Source organism: Kogia breviceps, chromosome 8 (assembly GCF_026419965.1).
Source record: "Kogia breviceps isolate mKogBre1 chromosome 8, mKogBre1 haplotype 1, whole genome shotgun sequence".
NCBI classification, from domain to species: domain Eukaryota; kingdom Metazoa; phylum Chordata; class Mammalia; order Artiodactyla; family Physeteridae; genus Kogia; species Kogia breviceps.
In genome coordinates, this window is record NC_081317.1 from 87744106 (window position 1) to 87764779 (window position 20674).

Here is a 20674-nt window from a genome sequence, read left to right on the forward strand (position 1 = left end):
CCTAAAGGCTACCTGAATTAGTGCACACTGCTCCTGAAGCCTCTAATATGTGTCAAGGTAGTGTCTTAAGCCCTGAGAAAAATCTCGTTCAATATAAGGAAAGATTTTACAGATAAAGAGAACTGAATTGCAATCATAGAAAGGTGAGTCTTGCTAACACCAACCAAAAAGCAAGTTGGTGTGAGAAATGGGGTGGCAGTCTCTGTCCTGGAAGGCAAGGACCACCGGAGTTTTGCTGAGTGTCCAGGCCACAGGCTCTACCTGAACCATCCTATGGTCTCACTGAATGTAGCAAAAGACAGACCCCACATGGGGGACCAAGTGTCTTTACCGGAATGGAAACCTGCTGAGAAGAGCCACTGCTGCAGCTGAGCAGAAAACTAAGAGGTCTCACTCTTTCGAGCCTGAGCAAAGGACAGTCTAGATTTAAGTGCTTCCCATTTGTCAGTCAATCCATTATCGCTTCCATCCCTGCCCTGAGAAGCTGGGGGACAGGGAAGATCTTTGCATATGTCCCCTGTATGTCTCCAGCATTTCCTAAATTTGGGGCCAGAAACGCACATAAGAGAGTGCTATGTATTGGCTACTTAGCCGCCTTCATCCTTACCCTATTAGGACAATAGTGCTCTGGGTACAGCCCACACACATGCCCCCTTCTAGCCTCGGACAGCCTCAAAGGATGCTGTCAGCACCCAATTTAAGAGTTACCCCAGAACGATAAAATCTGACTCTTCTCCCATGGTGTGCTTCTCAAAGTCACTTAATTTCCCCCTTTTCCCCATTAATTCACATTATAAAAACATTGTTCTAGTTAGGTGGAATTCTTTCCCTGCTTTATTACACTTGCTTTTTTTTTTTGAACTTCCCTCTGCTATATCTGCAATGAGTACACACCACCTCCCTTGCAGCCTCTCTGCTTTTAGCAATAATTTGCACATAATGGAACAGCCAGAGGGGGTTTGATCGATGACCTCTGTCTCAGAGATGCTGTTCCTAGGGAAACACATCTGCCAACATAAAGTATTGGAGCAATCACAGCTCAGTGAACGCAGTAATAAGCAACTGTTACTCTGGCGCCATCAGTCATGTTCAGTTACAGACCTGAAAGGAAATGGCACCTCAGGGAGCAATGTCCTTCCATAAATTTGGGCAACAATGAAGAATGATTTGCAATCAAGTAATAAAAGGCCCAAAAAAGGTCCACCATGCATACTAACATCCAGTACAGCTGACAAAGGAAATAAAAAACCTTGGCATTGTTTGCTCGTTATGTAAACTACACAGCTGTCCAAGCAATTAAGATATGATTTTGGGAATTCTCTAGTAAAAATTTGCTAACAGTGCTTCCACTTGTGAAAGTGACATTCTTCTTTATCAGTAAAGTGCATTTCATTAAGGTAATGCAATTTCATCAAGCTTAATAGTAGGAATTGCTTAACCTTATGGCTAGAGTACGTAAACAACATAAAATTAATGTCACGCCTTATGTGGGGGAATAGATTTGCATTAGTGACAGTGCTGATCCAGTAATCAAGAAAGCCGATGGCAGAGCCTTCAGGTCCAGGGGCTCTAGGGGCAAACAGCTGCTCCCTAACTCACATGTTGGAAATCTGCGCCGGCAATAATACAGTTAAATGTTAACCTCCATGCACAGCATTTTAGAAGGAAAGAAATGACTGAAAATTGGCTGGAAAAAGGGGTTGACTTTAGGACAAAACAGGGCACCGATCTCACTGAGAAGGAGCACAGCCTTGCTAAACAAGCAAAAGAAATGAAAAGGAAAGTAACATTCCCAACCCAAACTAAGTTGCACTGGCCCGAGAGATAAGTGACCCCTTCAACCTGTTGTATACCCCATAGCCATTGTCTCTTACACTGGAGGTCTTCTCTGGACACTGGGTAGGTAGTGGCTGATAAAAGGAAGTCCTTTCCAAGAAGAGTTCCATTTGAACTCTTCATTTCCAATTCAAGCTAAGCTGAATTTCCCCCTCACAAAGCAAATACTATTATAGAGCTCCCACAGGAGAGCTAGTACTTGAAAATCATTGTCAATAGAAGAAAGAGCCCTTCATCTTCTAAATAGAGTCCAAAAACATGGTTATCCTTGAAAAGTTTCAGCCTTCTCCTCAATATATGCTTTCATCAAAATTGTTCATGATAAACACAATTGATTCACTTCAAATCTCCTCCTCAATCTTCCATCCTTCCATAGTGATGGAGTGGGGGAGAATAAAAGCAAACAGTCTCGATTATTTCCAGATTATGCTATTAACCACCAAATGATCACACGTTCATCCTGCAAGGAAGCCCACTCCTTATCAATTGAATACATAGTCACTGCTTACTCTGGACTGATTTCCAGATGTGAGAAAGATGGAGGCTGTGCCTTCAGGGAGCAAGTGGCCCGGTGAGGAAGACAAGCATGCAAATAAAAAGAGAGAAGGCTGAATGAAATGAGCGATACTTTGATTTGGTATCAGGAAGAGAGAGGAATGCAGGTTTAATTTTGACTGTGGGGAGGGATTGTGAGTCTTCATGAACAGGGTAGCATTTGTTGATGAGCAGCCCTCCCAGAATACGACTCCATCATGAGGTCCTTTGAGGAGAGGGTAGAGATTGTGAATGAGATGCACTGACAGATGTGGCTGGGTTGAGAATTTAGAGGCAGATCATGGAAAGCCTTGAATGACTCAGGGTTCTTTGAGAGCGAGATGGCACATGCAGATGATATAATTGAGAAAAGTTTAATGGGACTTCCCTGGTGGCACAGTGGTTAAGAATCCACCTGCCAACAGGGAGATCACCTCTGTGCTTTTTGACCGCCTGGGGGGGTGGGATAGGGAGGGTGGGAGAGAGGGTGATGCAAGAGGGAGGAGATGTGGGAGCATGTGTGTATGTATAACTGATTCAGTTTGTTGTAGAGGGAAAACTAACACACTATTGTAAAACAATTATACTCCAATAAAGATGTTAAAAAAAAAAAAAAAAAAAAAAAAAGAATCCACCTGCCAATGCAGGGGACATGGGTTCGATCCCTGATCCCGGAAGATCCCACATGCCACAGAGCAACTAAGCCCGTGCACCACAACCACTGAGCCTGCACTCTAGAGCCCACGAGCCACAACTACTGAGCCCATGTGCCACAACTACTGAAGCCTGCGCGCCTAGAGCCCATGCTCCACAACAAGAGGAGCCACCGCAATGAGAAGCCTGCACATCGCAACGAAGAGTAGCCCCCACTCACTGCAACTAGAGAAAGCCCACGTGCAGCAACCAAGACCTAATGCAGCCAAAAATTAAAAAATTAAATAAACTTATTTTAAAAAATAAAAAGTTTAATGATGGGCTTTTACGAAAGTGTGGGCAGAATTAAGGGAAACTAACCAGGGATAGTGAAATATTCCATGACTACCAACAACAGGGAGTCCCTATCACCCTAGAGGATACTGAAGATGGAGGGATTCAGAAACCTAAAGAAAAAGTTGTAGCTATAGCTATAGGATTCAGTGTCCCAGAGTGAGCTATGGTCTTAGAGAGAGGGATACAGCCCAGCAAGGAGGAATGCAAAGGAACAAATACTTTGATGTCTCTCTCTCTCCCTCCCCCAAAGGGCAAACCCAAACAGAAGTCAGAAAGCAAGGGAGCCCACAGACTCAGTCAATAAATGTCAACATCAACGACAAAGAACAGGAGAAAAAAGGATGGAGAGTTGATCTTGAGAGGCAAACAGTAAATATCCAGGAAAGCCTAATCACCATAAGAAATTTAGACATGGTTTAACCTTTTTGGTTATAATTCTGGTATTGATTCTATGTGAGTAGGATTGTAAGATTCTCATTTTAGATTGTGAGCTATTTAAAAATAAGAACTGTGTCTTTATCATTGTTTTATCCCCTGCATCTCACATAGGCAGGCACAAGGAGCAATGTGAGAATATTAGTGACTGGCAGCTAAACAAGATGGATATGGTCAAACCTCAAATACCACAAAGAATTTTTGCTTATGATCTTTGGAAACTCACAACTGTCCCCTCAGCAAGAACAATGACAGTAAATGGATGTCAAAATGCATGGCATGCTCCTTTTGAGATCAGTACAATTTTAGGTCAGCCCTGATCATATGGCCCAAATCCCGAGTAAGGCTTGAGTTTCATCCCTCATGTCATCTATTGCAAAAGGAAACCTGAAACAGAGTCATTGGGCTCTAGGGCCACCAAAATATTAAGCTCTAGTCTATGGTGTGCTTAATGTAGGTCTGGGTCCACAGAACGAGGATAAAAGCACACCACACTGGCTCTCTCTGCCTGCAGAGAGCTGGAGACATGGGTCACTTTTCCCTGGAGATGCAAAGGGAAAAATAAGGGGAGTAGCCTTGTAGTACAAGTAGCCTTGGGCTTGTCATGAGCAGACCCAGGTTTGAGGCCCAGACCCACTGCCTATGACTGATGTGACCACCAGCTCTCTGAACCTCACTGAGCTTGAGCTGTTCATAGGTCAGGTCAGGATAATTCCTACACCTCAGGATTACTGCAGGTATAAATCAAATGCCATGTGGGAAAGTGGTTTATAAACTGCCACACAGTATACAAGTAGTATACGACCTCTTTTAATGTGTTATGAATGTCCACAGAATGTTGTGCTTCAATACCCTATACTAGGATCTCCAAGGCAGTCAAATGATGGAAATGGACAATAAAAGTGTAGCTGTGGGAGATGACTACACTATGGAAAGTTTCACCAAGTATGCAGCAGGAAAAGGTGCACCAGAATGGTAAAGCAATGGTAGCTCTTTGTCAGAAATGTTCAGTCAACTGCTGTTTTTGTTTATGTTTTCACTGAGATCCAGTTGACATAAACCATGGTATTCGTTTCAGGCTTACAACCTAATGATTCAATATTTGTATATAGTACAAAATGATCACCACAGTAAGTCTAGTTAACATTTGTCAACATACAGTTACAAAATATTTTTCTTTATTTTTTAAATTTATTTTATTTTTGGCTGCATTTGAGTCTTCGTTGCTAAACTCGGTCTTTCTCAAGTTGCGGCAAGCTGGGGCTACTCTTCGTTGTGGTGCACGGGCTTCTCATTGCAGTGGTTTCTCTTGTTGCAGAGCACGGGCTATAGGCGCACGGACTTCAGTAGTTGTGGCACGCGGGCTCCGTAGTTGTGATGCACAGGCTTAGTTGCTCTGCAGCATGTGGGATCTTTTCAGACCAGGGCTTGAACCTGTATCCCCTGAATTGGCAGGTGGAGTCTCAACCACTGCGCCACCAGGGAAGCCCCCAAATTTTTTTTCTTGTGATAAGAACTTTTAAGATCTACTCTCAGCAACTTTTGAATATACAATACAGTATTAGTAACTATAGTAACCATGGTGTACATTACATCCCTAGAACTGACCTATTGATTGATACTTACTTATTTTATCACTGGAAGTTTATACCTGTTAACCTCCTTCACCCATTTCACCCATCCCTTACCCCTGCCTTTGGGAACCACCAATCCGTTCTCTGTATCTATGAGCTTGTTTTTTTTTTTAGATTCCACATATCAGTAAGATAATACAGTATTTGTCTGTCTCTGACTTATTTCACTTAGCATAAGGTCCTCAAGGTCCATCCAGGTTGTTGCAAATAACAAGATTTTATTCTTTTTTATGGCTGAAATACATACATACACACAATTTCTTTATCCCTTCATCTATCAATGCACACTGAGGTTGTTTCCATATCTTTGCTATTGTAAATAATGCTGCAATGAGTGTGGGTGTGCAGATATCTTATTACTGTTTTTTTTTTTCCTTTGGATAAATACTCAGAAGTATTTTCAATTCTCTCCCCCTCATATGCTTCCACCACCACCATGACCATAGCACTCAGCCTTTGATAATGGCCAAATCTGTTGGATTTGTGTTCTTGATAGCTGTCTTTAAGAGGCAGAAAAATGTAGTTTTAATAACATGCTCCCTGGAGCCATATGGCCTGTATTCAGATCCTATCTCTGCCATTACAAGCTGCATGACCAGAGGGAAAAGTTATGTAACCTCTTTATGCCTTAATTTCCTCATATGTAAAATGGGAATAATAAGAGAAGTCACCTCATAGGGCGTTACAAGGCCTGGCACATGGCTTTACAAGTACTTTTTAATTTAAAAACTGCTTATGGTTTCAAGAAATTAACAAACCTTCTTGACGGTTTTCTGGATCTCTGTGAACAATTCCTTTATTTCTAAATAAGAACTCCGTTTCAGAAAGGATGAGGAAAATGGCCTATGACAGCAATTTTATTTCAATGCCCTCCGTCTCTTTTTTGTGCCTCAAAAAGCAATGAGAAATCATTCACTATGAGACACCCTCTCTGGGGATCCCCCACAACATAAAAGGATAGAGAAGATACCAAGAAAACTATAACTGCCCATAATGAAGGAAGCACTGATGTGAAAGGATGTTAAAGCCCCAAGTTGAGGTTATCTGCTCATTTAGGAGAACAGCACTTAAGACAACTCTCACCACAGGCTCCTGTTCCTGGGCAGCTCCAGTCCACTTAGAAGCAACTGGGATAGAATAGAGAGGACACTGGACAAAGACTCAGAAGACCTGGATTTGAGGCCAGTCTTATAAGTTCACACAGTAGAAAAAGTACTTGTCAGAAATTTGGACTGTGGAAAATGTGGACAGACAGACTTGGATATGAAAAGCTGTGTATCTGAGGGTCTATGAGCCCTGCTGGCTCAGGTTTATTCAGAGCAATCTATGGTATTGTTATTCTCATTTCTTAATCAAAAATGAGAGAGGTGCAGAGATGGGGCAAAATACAGGCTGACATATTCACAGGTACAGGATATTGGGATCTGGACATCTTTGGGGGACCATTATTATTCCACACCAGTACTGCTTTAGGGTGAGGGAGACATTTAACAACCTTTCACAAAAGGTATCAGCACCACTCAGGGAGTTCCTTCTGTAAGTCAGCTACAGGCACTAAATGCCCCTCCTATACAAGGAGATACCAAGGGGATTCTCCCACTGCCACAGTCAGGACACTCAGAACTCAAAGCCAGGAACACCAAGGCAAAAGAAAAGGATTCAGAGAGATCGATGGCCCATAGATGATACATCAGGCAACTAGACTTAGGAACACATATTGAGCCAAGCATCCATAAGTACTAACTAACTTAAAGACCATCTCCTAGGAAATGACACTAGACAAGAGAATCCGGGAACATAAACCACCCCACAATGTGCTAGATTAAAGCTAACCCCTTGACCACACTGTGTCAGTTTTATCACCTGTTACCTTTGTCAACAAAAACTATAAAGTGATCATTGATATCAAATCAATGTAGGGTCACTGTGGTGCCAGAACTCAATAACCAACATACAATGGATGTTTAACAAGCCTACAAAAGATGCTGAATGAATGGATGAACGAATGAATGCTATTCGGGGTCTATTCTCTCATAATTACACAAGTGATTATAATATTTTAAATGAGATATTTTTTAATTTCTAAAAATCAAACTTGATTTTTAATGAAGATAGCGACCACTGTGATGAAACATATGCTGTACATCAATAAAGTTATATGTTCACACCATGGGATAATGTATACATGTGTCTAGTGATGTGCGTGTGTGTGTGAGTGTGTGTGTATGATATTTCATAATGTCATTAAGGAATGCCTAAACCCTGCTCTGCTCTATAATAAACGACAAACATGCCCACATATAGACCAGAAGTTTTAAGATCACACACCTACAGAGGGCAGACAAGCAACAAAGGCAGAAATCAGGCAGGATAGGAAGCAAAGTTGCGGGCTTCCCTGGTGGCGCAGTGATTGAGAGTCCGCCTGCCGATCCAGGGGATACGGGTTCGTGGCCCGGTCCGGGAAGATCCCACGTGCCGTGGAGCGGCTGGGCCAGTGAGCCGTGGCCGCTGAGCCTGCGCGTCCGGAGCCTGTGCTCCGCAACGGGAGAGGCCACAACAGTGAGAGGCCCGCGTACCGCAAAAAAAAAAAAAAAAAAAAAAGAAAGCAAAGTTGCTAAGTGTTTATTCTGCAACCAGACCAAGCTGGTCTCCAATAGCTATCACTTCACAAGGTTGTCGAAAGGGTACAGAACCACTTAAAATGCTCTGCTAACCAACTGAAATAGCCAATAGAACACGTCCCTGGACTCTGTAATCAATATTGCACAGTTTCCTTTACCCAGACCAGGAGGCGGGTGGACTCCAGACATTCTGTGATTCTAAAAAGTAAAGAGTTCCGTCCAAGTGGAAGCCAGCAGAGTTACAAGAGAAGCTATAAGATTGGTGATTAATTCTTTTAAAAGCAGTAAACCAACAAATCTAGAGGAAAACAACGTGTATTGCCTAATGGCCCACTGAAAAAATAGTAGTGACCTATCATATGGGAGTAGAAATGGAAAATAATGAAACTTGTTTTAATTATGACAATATAATTTCTACAAGGTAATAAAGACCATCAGATAAAACAATTACTGAAGTGTAGTACATGCATGTGTGTGAGTGCACACACACAATATCATTAATTTATATGTGATACAGCAATGAGAATTATACTTTTGGTTTTTGAGGGGGGGTGACAGTTAAGGTTTGTGGGGTTTTTTCCTGTAATTTTACAATTCAGGACATTTACAGTCTAGGTTCTGAGGTGAAGGTTTTAAATCATGGTCAATGCAACTATAAATGTTTCTAGGCCATTTAAGCCATAAAATATCAAATATTTTGGGGAAATCTGCAACTAAAGATCAAAATCTTCCAGGTCTGTGCACCTAATGAAAGAAGCTGAATGAGGAGGGCTTTTATTAATAAAAATTTGCCCCCAAATCATACATTCATACTTAATTTTTTAGCTCTTATTCTGGCTATAGAAATGAATTAACTCAAAAGGTTGGTGTCTTTTCTCTCTACAGGATTAGCAATTCCCCGCCCCACTGTGCCTTTTTATCAGAGACAATTTGGAGTATAGAAAACTGAGGCCACTCTTCTTCAACATTTGATCTTTTAACAATGCAGATTAGTTTCCACAGGACTGTCCTTTTGGGTACAATGCAGTGTTTTCAATTAATTTGGCATCTACAGAAATTTGGGGACTGTTTGTTATTTTTCCTATGACAAAATAGCAAAGCTTTAAACGGGAAAGTTCTTCGGCTAAGACCCCATGTCACATTATGGTGCCTAATGTTGCCAGCCTTTGATGTGCCATTAGTTTTTCTTCCCCAAATACATAGCTATATACAAAGTACAGCATTTATAAAATGTTTTAAATTATTTTTATAATTTCACCAGGAAATCATGACCCAGCTGACCCACGAAAAAAAATGGCTTATTGTGAAAGAAAACAAAAACAGAAATCACAACAAAAACCAAAACCAGGAATCGTGGTTTAGAAGAAGTGGTTTCAAAAAAAAGAAAAAGAAAAACACACAAAAAAAACAATTAATACATTAGAGAATTCAGCCAGGGTTTTGTAGCATTACAGGGTTTCTCAGCTATAAAGAAACATATTGAATGTTTAGAGCACAGCCCATTCTTCACTGCTTCAGTTGTTTCCTTTTGTTTACGAGTCTCTGCCATCCTTCTTTGTGAATTGAATGCTAAACTATCTCTGGAGAGATGTTATATTGCTTACAGAATGCTTCAGCAGATGGTGCTTCCTGTGCAGCAGAAGGCTGGGATTATACCTGAACTCTTGAAGAACTCTAACACTGAAAAACAAGATAAGTGAAAGTCTTGAAAAGTTTTATCTCCTCCCTTACTAGCCATCTGGACACTCAACCACCCACTGGCCCTCCTCTGTCACTTTACCAAAGAGAAGCAATTCACCCCACCCCATCCTATCTCCTCCAAACCCAGGAAACCCTCTTTTTTTTAATGGCTTACACACCCTATCAGCAGAGTTTGTTTAAGAGTTATTGAGAGTATTGCTGATTCAGATGCCTGGTCACTGTGCATTCGGATATTTGAACGACCCATTATAAACAAAGAAGAAAAGAGAATAGGTCTTCATCAGGAAGTGTCTATAAAAATAAATTGAAATACTGAGAAGGCCACCTGGTGCCAAAAGTTCAGGGCTATAGAGCAATTTATCTCCACACATTTCGAGAGAAACTGTCCTTTTCAAAAGACTCTTGTACGCATCCTTCACAGTAATGCCGTCATCTTTGAAGCTGAACAGCACTCCTTGGTGAGTCTCAAGGACCTGTCACTTCATCCTTGAACCTCTTTTCTATTTTTCTCTTCCTAAATGTCTTTCATGCATTTCCTGCCATGATCCATTTAGTTCACTGTCCAAAGCAAAGGGTAATTCCTAATTTGTCTTATCCTGCCTCTGTATACAAAGGAAAAATGTCACAATATAATAGAAGCAAGAGGAGAGAAACCATGTACACACATAGTTACTTCACAAATATACATTGGAAAATAGCAGAGCTCCTCTTTAGAACTCTGCTCTGACACACAGCATCCTGAAGCTTCAAGCCCTTTCTTTGCATGATCCCCAGATCTGGCCTTCCATTATCCCAATAATTAACCCATGAGTCAAAACTCCTCCCCTCGCCTAACACTAACTCTCAGGGCTCTGGCTTCTCATGTAACAATGGATGAGAAAGACTCTGGCAGGTGGTAGCTGAAGTGAAACCCAGCCTTCTGAGCAAATTCACAACGTGGAATTTCAGAGCTGGAGACTATTTGAACAATCATCTAATTCATATCACTCATCTTAGAGGTGAAATTAAACCCAAAACTTTTATTGATTTGCCCAACACCACAGAAGGAGCCAAGACTGTCCTAGAACTTGAGTCTACTTATTAAACATATTACCAGCCCTGGTTTTAAATATGCAAATCTCATAAGCACTGGAATAAGTAACACATTAAAAATCTCAAGTGATCTCTGGGTTTGGTTGCATCACTACATCTAGCCATGATCAAATGCACAGGTAGTTGGAAAATCAACCAGCAGGCCCTTACCCAGTGACATCACTACCTGTTCTGCATCCATGGTCACTGCCAAGGTCAGGCACGGGGATACAGTGATAGTCTATTTATTTATTTTCACAGAGAAAAACAATTTTTATTAATGTTGTTCATCTCAGTTCAGACTAGTTATATTTCAAGGACTCAATAGCCATGTTTGGCTAGTGGCTACTGTGTTAGCACAGGTCTACAGAGTTTGAATAACATAGTGTCTAAAAGTTACAGGGTTTCTTTATGAAACATTTCTTAGCTAATGAGAAAAAAGCCGAAATATGCAATGTCTGTGCTTTTTTTTTCTGCTTCTCCCAATATGTCCTGGCCTTATGCCACCTCATGATTTAATACCATACTGAGAGTATCTAGAAATTAAATCTTTTAGTTAATCTTTTTAATAATAACCTTTATTATTTTGTGCTACAGAAATTTTGCATCCCTTTCATTATTGCAATAAAGTAAAAGGCTTTACATTTCTGCTACCACACATTTTAAATCTTCTATCCCTTAAAAATGTATAGGCCCAGGGTGTGCATGTTATCAAGCAGACTCTGTGCCATTAGAGCCTGAGCCAATAAAAAGGAAGTTTATTAATAACAAAAGGCGACATGGCAGATGGGAGAGTCTAGGTTCATCCAACTTGGAAACTGAAGACCAAAAGACATGTCTTACAGGGCATATTGGAAAAATGTCTCCAAACTATACCAGCTGACTTCCTTCTGTTCCCTGGTTCACCTGGGCTGTTGATTGAACAGGAAAACTCTATAGAGATGCACGTTGGTGACAAAGAACTCGAGCTAAGCATTCATCCCAAATGCAGGATTCTGGAACAAGAAACTGTTAAATACTCACGGATTGAAGAGGAAGAAAGGGTGCTGAAGAATAGTGAGAAAGAGAAAGAAAGAAGGAGGAAAAATAAAAAGAAGGGGTATAAAGAAGTTATGAATTATGAAGAAAATATAACTCTAATTTAATAGAGAAAAAAGTTATCTTTCCAGTACTGCCACCTGGCAATTCAGGGGGCCTGCCCCAAGCCCTGGTACTTAGACGCCCCTGATCTGCAGGCTCTCGGCTATAACACCCCTCCAAGGGAAACAGCCTGTGAGCCCAAAAGGAGAGCCCACCTGAGGCCTGTCCTCCTTCCTCCTTTTAGATCATGCTGTGTGTACTCCCTGCCGATAAGACCCTCAGCTGCCTGCGGAGCATGTGAGGCCTTTTCTCCTGTCTGCACCTGTGAAGATGCACGGGGCTACTTCCGGGGCAGCAAAGAGCAGCTGCGTGGGTGGAGGAATGAAAGGGGGCTTGACAAATACAGGCGGGGGCGTCGCTCAGCAAGCACGCAAAGCAGCACAGGGTTTGGGAGGGAATCGAAAGCAGAAAGGGAAGGAATCTTCGTGTTCTGGGCCCACAGTGTTAGGGCCTGGTGGCCTTTTCCACATAAGGCAGTCAGTTCAGTCAGGTTCTAATTCTGCATTTTACATTGGGGGAAAATATGCTGGATTAGACCCTCCTGTAATATTCGTCTTCATGGAAGGGTCTTTCTTTCATTTAGGGCATCTTAGCGTTACTGGTTGCCTACCTAGATCTGCTAGTTCTTTTTTTTTTTGATCTGCTAGTTCTAAATTCAATACACAATGTGAAGAGTGGGCACCAATGTCCTTACTTCTCCTTTCATTGTTAGTGTGTAGTTTATGCAGAAAGGGTGAACCAAGCCAGGGAGCATTTCTAGTTTGAGAGCGTGAAATCATAATCAAAGAGCTTCCTAAAGTCTGCATGAGTCCAATCACAGTAGTCAATATACTGAGCAGCTCCACTCCGAATGGAGCTGGAGGGGAAGAAAAGTCAGAAGTTTATGCAGCAAATCTGTAGGAACCACTTAAGAGATGCAAAAACAGAAAGAGCTATCTGAATCAGACTGAGAAAGCTTAAAGACCATTTTTATTTGGTGAGTTACTTTGACTTTGGGGATACAAAGGTAATCAGAAAAAGATGGAGCCTTGGTGATTTAAGCATATGGAGTTCTGAGACATACATTCATTTTAGGATTTTTTTTTGCCCCACATTTTTGGAAAATTTATCCTAGCAATTGCTTTCTTGATGGAGACAAGAATTATGCTTACTGAATAGTGATGAGTAAATTTAAAAGGGTTCAGGGCTGAATGCATGAACACTCAGACAGTCAGCTCCTTCTTCCTAAGTCATAATTCCAGCCTTCCCAACCATTAAAATCAAATGGGTAAGCTTGTAAGAATAGGCATGCATAAAATACAGTCAAGACTTCAGTCCATTTTGGCTTAGGCCAGGTATGTCAGGAAATAGCATTATAAAAGAAAGAATCAAGACAAAAGAGAACCTCAAAAATATCTCAAGTTTAAGATCATTGGTTAAAAATAAATTTTTTTAAGTAGGGCTGTTAATCTCTAAGAAATAGTAGTTACTTTGATCTGTATGATATTTAGCTTCAAACAACTAAATATTATTATGATTTATTTTCACTCAGTTACTTTTTTTTCTTCTTGAAGTGTCATATGTAATAGAGAAAATACTACATATGAAGTATTGTATTTAGTATACTTCATACACTGCAATATAGTAGTGCATTGTACTACTATATACTAGAGGTACAAAGAAAGAGACACCAATCTTTTTAAACACAAACTTGAGATTTTTAAACCAGTTGACATTCAATCCAAATTATTCTTATCTACCAGTGACAATGAGTTTGCCACTTATTGGCAGCCTAAGGAAAAAAATTGAATATCATTTCTTACCTATCTTTTAAATTTTCTGTTATTATATGTTTGTGCGTGTATACATTTATTTCTATAATCACTTTTGTGTTTGTTTCCCTCTTAGTGTAAACTTTCCAAGAGGGCAGAGACCCATCACCACAATCAGAGGGCATCGTAAGTTCTACTTCTTACCTTTACACTAACAGAGTTTCCATTAATCACTAAGTCCCCAGACAATCTAACCAGACTTGAATGTCATCTATATTAAGTTCAGGTAACTAAAAGAGGATACATGGGTATTATTGTATGTGTGAAATGACTGACTCTAGTCAGAAAGAAAAGACAAGTTCTCGATTTAGAGAACAGGGACAGAATTAAGTAGGTATTACACACTTCATGGAATTTATTTGGTTTCTTTATGCAGTATCTAGAGTTGGTCACACGGGGGAAAGGAATAAAAGAGGAGTGTGAGTTAGGTGTTTAAATTTGTTCAAGTATTACAGTAATGAGTTCCACAATTTAACCCCCCCCCAAAAAAAAGTACAGTAAAACACTGCTCTAATAGCGTAGCAAGCCCCATTAGTCACTGTGGGGAAAGCAAAGTGCTTTAATTCCTTCCGAACTGTCAAGAAGACAGTGAGAGATGGAGCGCTTAAAAGTGCCTTTGTCAAGGATGTTATCATTAACCCATCTAGAAATAAAGGTGGTGCTGGGCTGGGGGGACATAAAAAAGAATCCTTTCTTTGTACGTCATGTTATCCCTTCCCAGCTGGGACACTCTTAGTTTCCTGGGGCTGCTATAACAACTTAGTACAAACTTGGGGGCTTAAAACAACATACATTTATTTTTCTCACAGTTCTGGAGGTCCTAAGTCATCTTCACAGGGCTAAAATCAAGGGGTCAGCAGAGCCGTGACCCCTCCAGAGCCTTTAAGGGAGAATCTGTTTCTTGCTTCTTGGTTTCTGGCCACTGTTGGCACTCCCTGGCTGGGACCACATGACTCCAGTCTCTGCCTCCATGGTCACATTGCTGCCTCTTCTATTCTGTGTGAGTGTGTGTGTGTTAGATCACCCTTGGCCTCTCTCTTATTTGAACACACGTGTGACGGCATGTAGGGCCCACCTAGATAATATAGGATACTCTCCCATCCCAAGATGCTTAATGAATCGCCATCTACAGAGACGTTTTTCTTTTGTTTGTTTGTTTTTGTGGGGTTTTGTTCAGTTGGTTGGTTTCTGGTCATGTAAAAGTCACATTTACAGGATCTAGAAATCTGGAAATTAGGACGTGGATAATTTTAGGGAGCCATTTTTTAGCCTATACAGACACTGCTGGAATGAGTGGTAATAGCTCGTGTCCTTGAGGGTGGTTTCTATCAGCCATCATCAAAATATTACAGATGAGGACTTCCCTGGTGGCGCAGTGGTTGAGAATCCCCCTGCCGATGCAGGGGACACGGGTTCGTGCCCCGGTCCGGGAAGATCCCACATGCCGCGGAGCGGCTGGGCCCGTGAGCCATGGCCACTGAGCCTGTGCGTCCGGAGCCTGTGCTCCGCAACGGGAGAGGCCACAGCAGTGAGAGGCCCGCGTACCGCAAAAACAACAACAAACAAATATTACAGATGACAAAGAACAATCCCCTTACGTCTGCCCCACCGTAATTCTAATGAAAGGAAAACATGGGAGGGGGTACAAACACAGGTTCCTACACCCAGAGCTACCTCACTTGGCCTAAAGCGGCATCTACTTCCTTAAGCATGTCTCTAAAGGGCTTTCCAACAAGCACAGGTTTTCCTTATCTTGACCAAACATCTCTTGTGATGATGCCCCTTCATACCACCATTTTATCTAAGTCCTCATTTTCAGGGTCTACATTTTATCACCACCCACTCGCTCCTAATTCTCTAAATGTGTCTTCCATTTGTCTTCATCCCTCAGCTGAAATAGTTCCTTCTATGTCCTCAAAGTCAGGTGACAGTGCTAGTCCCTTTCATCCTTACCCAATCCTCATCCCTCCCATCTCTAACGCCTCTCTTCCATTTTCTCACACTTCTCCCCTCTGGCCTTCCTCTTGAGCACAAGTCTGGATCTCACACTGCTCTCGGTATACTCTTGCCTCTCTCAGAACTCTTAACCTTTTGTGGCTCTTGAATTGACATCACCAACTGCTGTCCCTCAAGTTCTCATCCAGTGACCCACAAGGAGCTCCTAGAAAGCCTGATAAAATGCAGATTCCTGGGTCCCGTCCAAGTTTCTAGCTCAGTAGATCTGGAGAGGAACACAGAAATTCTGTTTTACAAGCCCTCGGGCAATTCTGATGCATGTGGTCTGTAAGCCAGGGATCAAGAAACACTATTCTGGAATCATATTACCATTGCCTCATGAAGCCACTGAGGTGTTTCACCACCACCAAACACTAAACTTACATAAAAGCAAACATGCCCTTGCCAGACTGATTTTTTTCCTGTTTCCCTAGTGGCATTACCATACTTCCAGGCATCCAAGAGGATACTTTTGACTCTCTCCCTCTCTCCCTTGCCCCACTGAACCCAGACTCCAATCCACATCTAGGATATTCCATTGAACACTCTCTAGAACACCTTTCACAGACTACAGAATCATAAGATTCTGGAGAGGGAAGGCTCTAAGAGGTAATCTAGCCATCCCAGTCCTTCCAACTCTCAGGACCTTGAAGCCCAGAGAGGTTCTATTAGAAGATGCAAAGCACCTGAAGCTACCTCTGGGGGCAGAGGTTCATAAAACAAATATTACTGTTCAGTTTTTCTGAACAATCATGGTCTCTGGAGCCAGACTGGATTTAAATCTCCAGCTCTGCCACCTACCAGCTGCATGACACATGACATAGAAAAGTAACCAACTTCTCTGTGCCACCATTGAAAAATGGGAATAATATTTCCTACTTCAATGGTTTGCTGTAAGGATTAATGGGTCAACATATAAAAATGCATAGAACAGTATAGATAGGTAATGCTAGTTACTATAATTATTATAATCATAAAGCCACCAGGAGAATCCCCTAAATTAAAGCTTTTGACTTCTGTTTCCAATACCTGTCTGCTAACTCTACAGTTCCGCATCACACATGTACTGATTAGTCTAAAGGATGTGATTTGACTCAGAAAAAGGTTGCAGATGCCCAGGTGTCACAATTTTTACAGAAATGAAGAACATGCAAGCCACAGGTGCCAAAAAACTGAGGTGCAGATCCACCATTTGCCTGAAAATAAAAGGTTATCTATGACACATACTATATAGCCGGCATGCAGCTATTATTATAAAATATTTATTGGCACTACAAAATTCTGCAGGCACTGCACAAAATATAAAATAACAAGTCTCTCCAGGCCCTAACTGATTATGGGCCATATATTTTTAAGGGAAGATGCTACTGAGTTACAATACTTAACAGAGAATGAAAGATTCCAGGCTTTTAGGCAAAGGAAAAATCGTATAGTCTTAAGGGACAGTGATGATTTATGGTATGTTTAGGGGTATGTCTGTGTTTCTTCTTCAGCAGCATCACATCTGAATTGTCCACAGCCTTTATACACAGCAGGTGGGGTGCAGCTCCTTACACTGACCCAAGCACATCTTCCAATTATAGGAATACTGCATAGACTAAGGCTGTCTCCTATTTGAGGTCAGGCACTGGGGTATGACATGACATCGTATGTTACAAATATCAGATCACAGCCACAGGACCATAAAATTTTTAATTATGTTAACATGGGATGTATTTGAGGGAAAGAAAACTGTAACTAAAATGAAATGAAATAAAATATTTGAAAATCAGCTTTCATTTGGGGAATTTTAAAGTCAAAATATTTTTACTCATTGTATCATTACTACTCTGTTCTTCAACTGTGCTTTTCATTACTATCCTTCTTCTTTCCTCTAAAAGGGGAAAATGCCCTTAAGATGAAATTTTGTATAAATAATACAATAAGACTCAGAACAAGCCATTCAAGCCTTAATTATTTAAAAAATAAAATCTCATGTCTTTTTCTACTAGGCTCCTGAACATGTGTGCAAACAGAGCTCTTTTTAGCTCTCCTAAAGAGACAATAATCCCCAAAGTCAGAGAAAATGCTTAATTGACAACCTAGTCATTCAAAAATGTGTATATGCATGTGTTCCATAGTCTTAAAAACAGCCAGTGTTAAGAAGAAATAAATGGGGAGAGGAATGCTGAAGATAAAACAGTGTCACCAGATTAAAATATTCTCACCTCTCTTCTCTTTTCCTTTTCTATTTTATCTTTCATTCAGTAGAAGTTCACACAGTGACACCTAGTGCAACTGGTGAGGCTATGACAGCCTAGAAGAGTGAGTACGATAATCTGGCTGGCAAGCTCCAGGTTTAATTTCAGCTAAAATAATTTCAGCTAATTCAGTAAAGCTGAAAGGCTTGCCTTTCGTCTCAGACCCCAATGTGCATGCATATCCTAATTATCACTTGAATCTACTTAAAAATGTATCACGCTTACGGACCCTAATTCCAGCTCAGTTCGTTGCCTAACAGTTAGAAATGCTGGATCACTAATATCCATAATGAAGCAGAACTGCAATTAAGGGACTCAGCAAAAAAAAAAAAGCCCCCCTCTTTCTAAGAGGCTTGCCAAGATGAGCTCGGCAGTTTTTGAGCCACTCTTCCTAAGCATTCAGCTGGTGTTTTTACCTTAACGATCTCCTACCCTGGCTTCCTCTGAGTCTAAGAAACCCACCAGAGACCTGCAGAAACTGTGTGTCACTTTTTGCAAAGCAGCCTTCTTAAGATGTTCTAGTCAACTGATCTCCAACTCAGATGACCTTCTATAACAAAACAATCCAGAACTTCCCTCAGCAAGGTTTAACACTCTTCAAGAGTCAAGAGCATGCGGCCCAACCTTGGCTTCCCCCAAACGGCTACTATGACAGCCCACAGCCTTACCTACAGTAAGTGCTCAATGATTTGTTGCTGAATGGATTTTCTTTTGGTCTCTTTCCACGAATAGCTGCCTCTTTAACTTTAAATCTCTCCCATTCCTATACTTCAGGGTCACCTGTGTGCGTTATTGTCTACCAATACTGTTTGGAGACTGGATGAGAAGTAAGAGACAATCCAATGGTGAGAAGTATATTCCACACACAGTAGCTTTAACTTCTGCAGTTGGGCAGGGGCGTTTGTCAAAGCTGCATTACCTACTCCTACAGAAGGTATATGGGTGCAAGATGAGGCAGTTTTCCAAATACCTGCTTAGAGAGCAGAGAGTTGGATTGCCTGAGGAATATTTATCAAAAACATTTCACTCTTACTAACATTAAGTTTGAGTCTGTAAGCTAAGTTGCCCCAAGACATATCAATAAACTCAAAACGCCATACCTTTCAACAAAGTAATTCAACATCTAAGAATGTATTCTAAATAAAGATGTACATTAAAATGTCTGCTCATTACAGCATGATTCATAATAGCAAAATTAAAAGGGTACAACTTAAATGTCCAATATTAGGGGAAAGATCCATTTAATTAGTGTAGCTGACTGCCTATCCTAGCATCCTGCTCCAAGTCCCCTGCCTGCCCTTCCCACTGAGTTCACCAGCTGTTGCTACATAATTTCCAGCAGGCTGGCAGCTTCCTATCTCGGGTGCCTCTGTCTCTCTTGCTTTTTGTCTGAGGGCTCTCTCTGGCACCACAGAAGGGCCAGCGAGTCAACACTCCCAGGGGTCGCTTCAAGGAATGCGGGATGAGAGACCACAGACGTTCCACATGGTGTCTCAGTGGGTCTCCAGACCCCCAATGGCCCTGTGGCAAACCTCTCATCAATGTACCCCCTTCCCTGCCTCACCTTCCCCATTTATCACTTGTGGTTTCTGGGATCGGCTCCAAATAAACTACCTGCACCCAAGTCCTTGCCTCAGGTCTGGAGAGCCGCAAGTCAACTAGGCTATATGCATAAATGAATATGCAGTAATAAAAAATAAGATCCACGTTCCAGTGCTCGAGTTGGTGACTGTGCCCACAGCTGAAGACCAAGGTACAATGAACCCTGATCTTCTAAAGGGACCACAGAGCAGCTACATGAAGTCAGAGGCCAGACATTGCCTCATGTGGTTTATTCAGAGGCAGCAGAACCAGCCCTTCTCCTCCCCACCTTTCCCTTCCCAATGTCTCCATGAAGACAGCTGGTGAGGTCAGGACCATTCTGAGCCTTTGGAGGAGGTACTGAGTTCGTGTTGAGATGCTATCTCCTCCCCTCCTGTGGGATGCTTCTTCCTTCCCAAAGCCCAGAGAGGAAGCTCCAAAGGAAACCTTGTACGGGTTGCAGGACATCCTGAAGAAGGACGGATGAGAATCTTCCTTCCCTGCAGGAAGCTTGCTGAGGTGCAGCAGCCTGCTGCCCAATCCGATGCTAGGGAGAATTTGTGGGAGGGGTTGACGTGTTCCTGCTGAAGCTCCAGACACAGCGGGCACGGGAAGTGGTGCCAAGTCTGATGGGGAGATTTCTGAGGGGAGAGGTGCCTATTGGAGTAGCCAATGCAGTAAGGCTCGAAGGGCCCAAAGTGCAACCTTCCAAGGAAGCCAGCAGAGCAGGTCCACCACATACAGTTCTCTGGGGCCCTGGAGAATGCAAAAGTCACACTCGGCAACTCCCATGGCTCCTGGTGAAGGGTCAAGATTTGGGGAGGGACTGGGCTCTTGGGGGAAAAGAGGCTTATCCAAGAGAAGGCATCCAAGGCCTGAACGGCTTACAGGCCCATGAAGAAGCTAAACACAGCTGTCCCTCAGAGGAGGGCCCCAGTGATGGAGGAAGTCAGAATGAAGCTGTATACCACCCCAAGTAAACCATGCATAGCTCCCAACTCAGGAAAAACACATCCATCAATATCAGATGGAACCAGAAGGCAGTGGACACCATCTCCTCACCAAGTACCCGAGGGCAGTTACTC

The 20674-nt window shown here is 41.9% G+C and overlaps 1 long non-coding RNA gene across 1 annotated transcript in view; it reads right to left on the reverse strand.

Moving 5' to 3' along the window:
• LOC136794672 (uncharacterized) overlaps positions 1 to 20674 on the reverse strand; it is a 183309-nt gene that overhangs the window by 143993 nt on the left and 18642 nt on the right. The window lies entirely within an intron of this gene.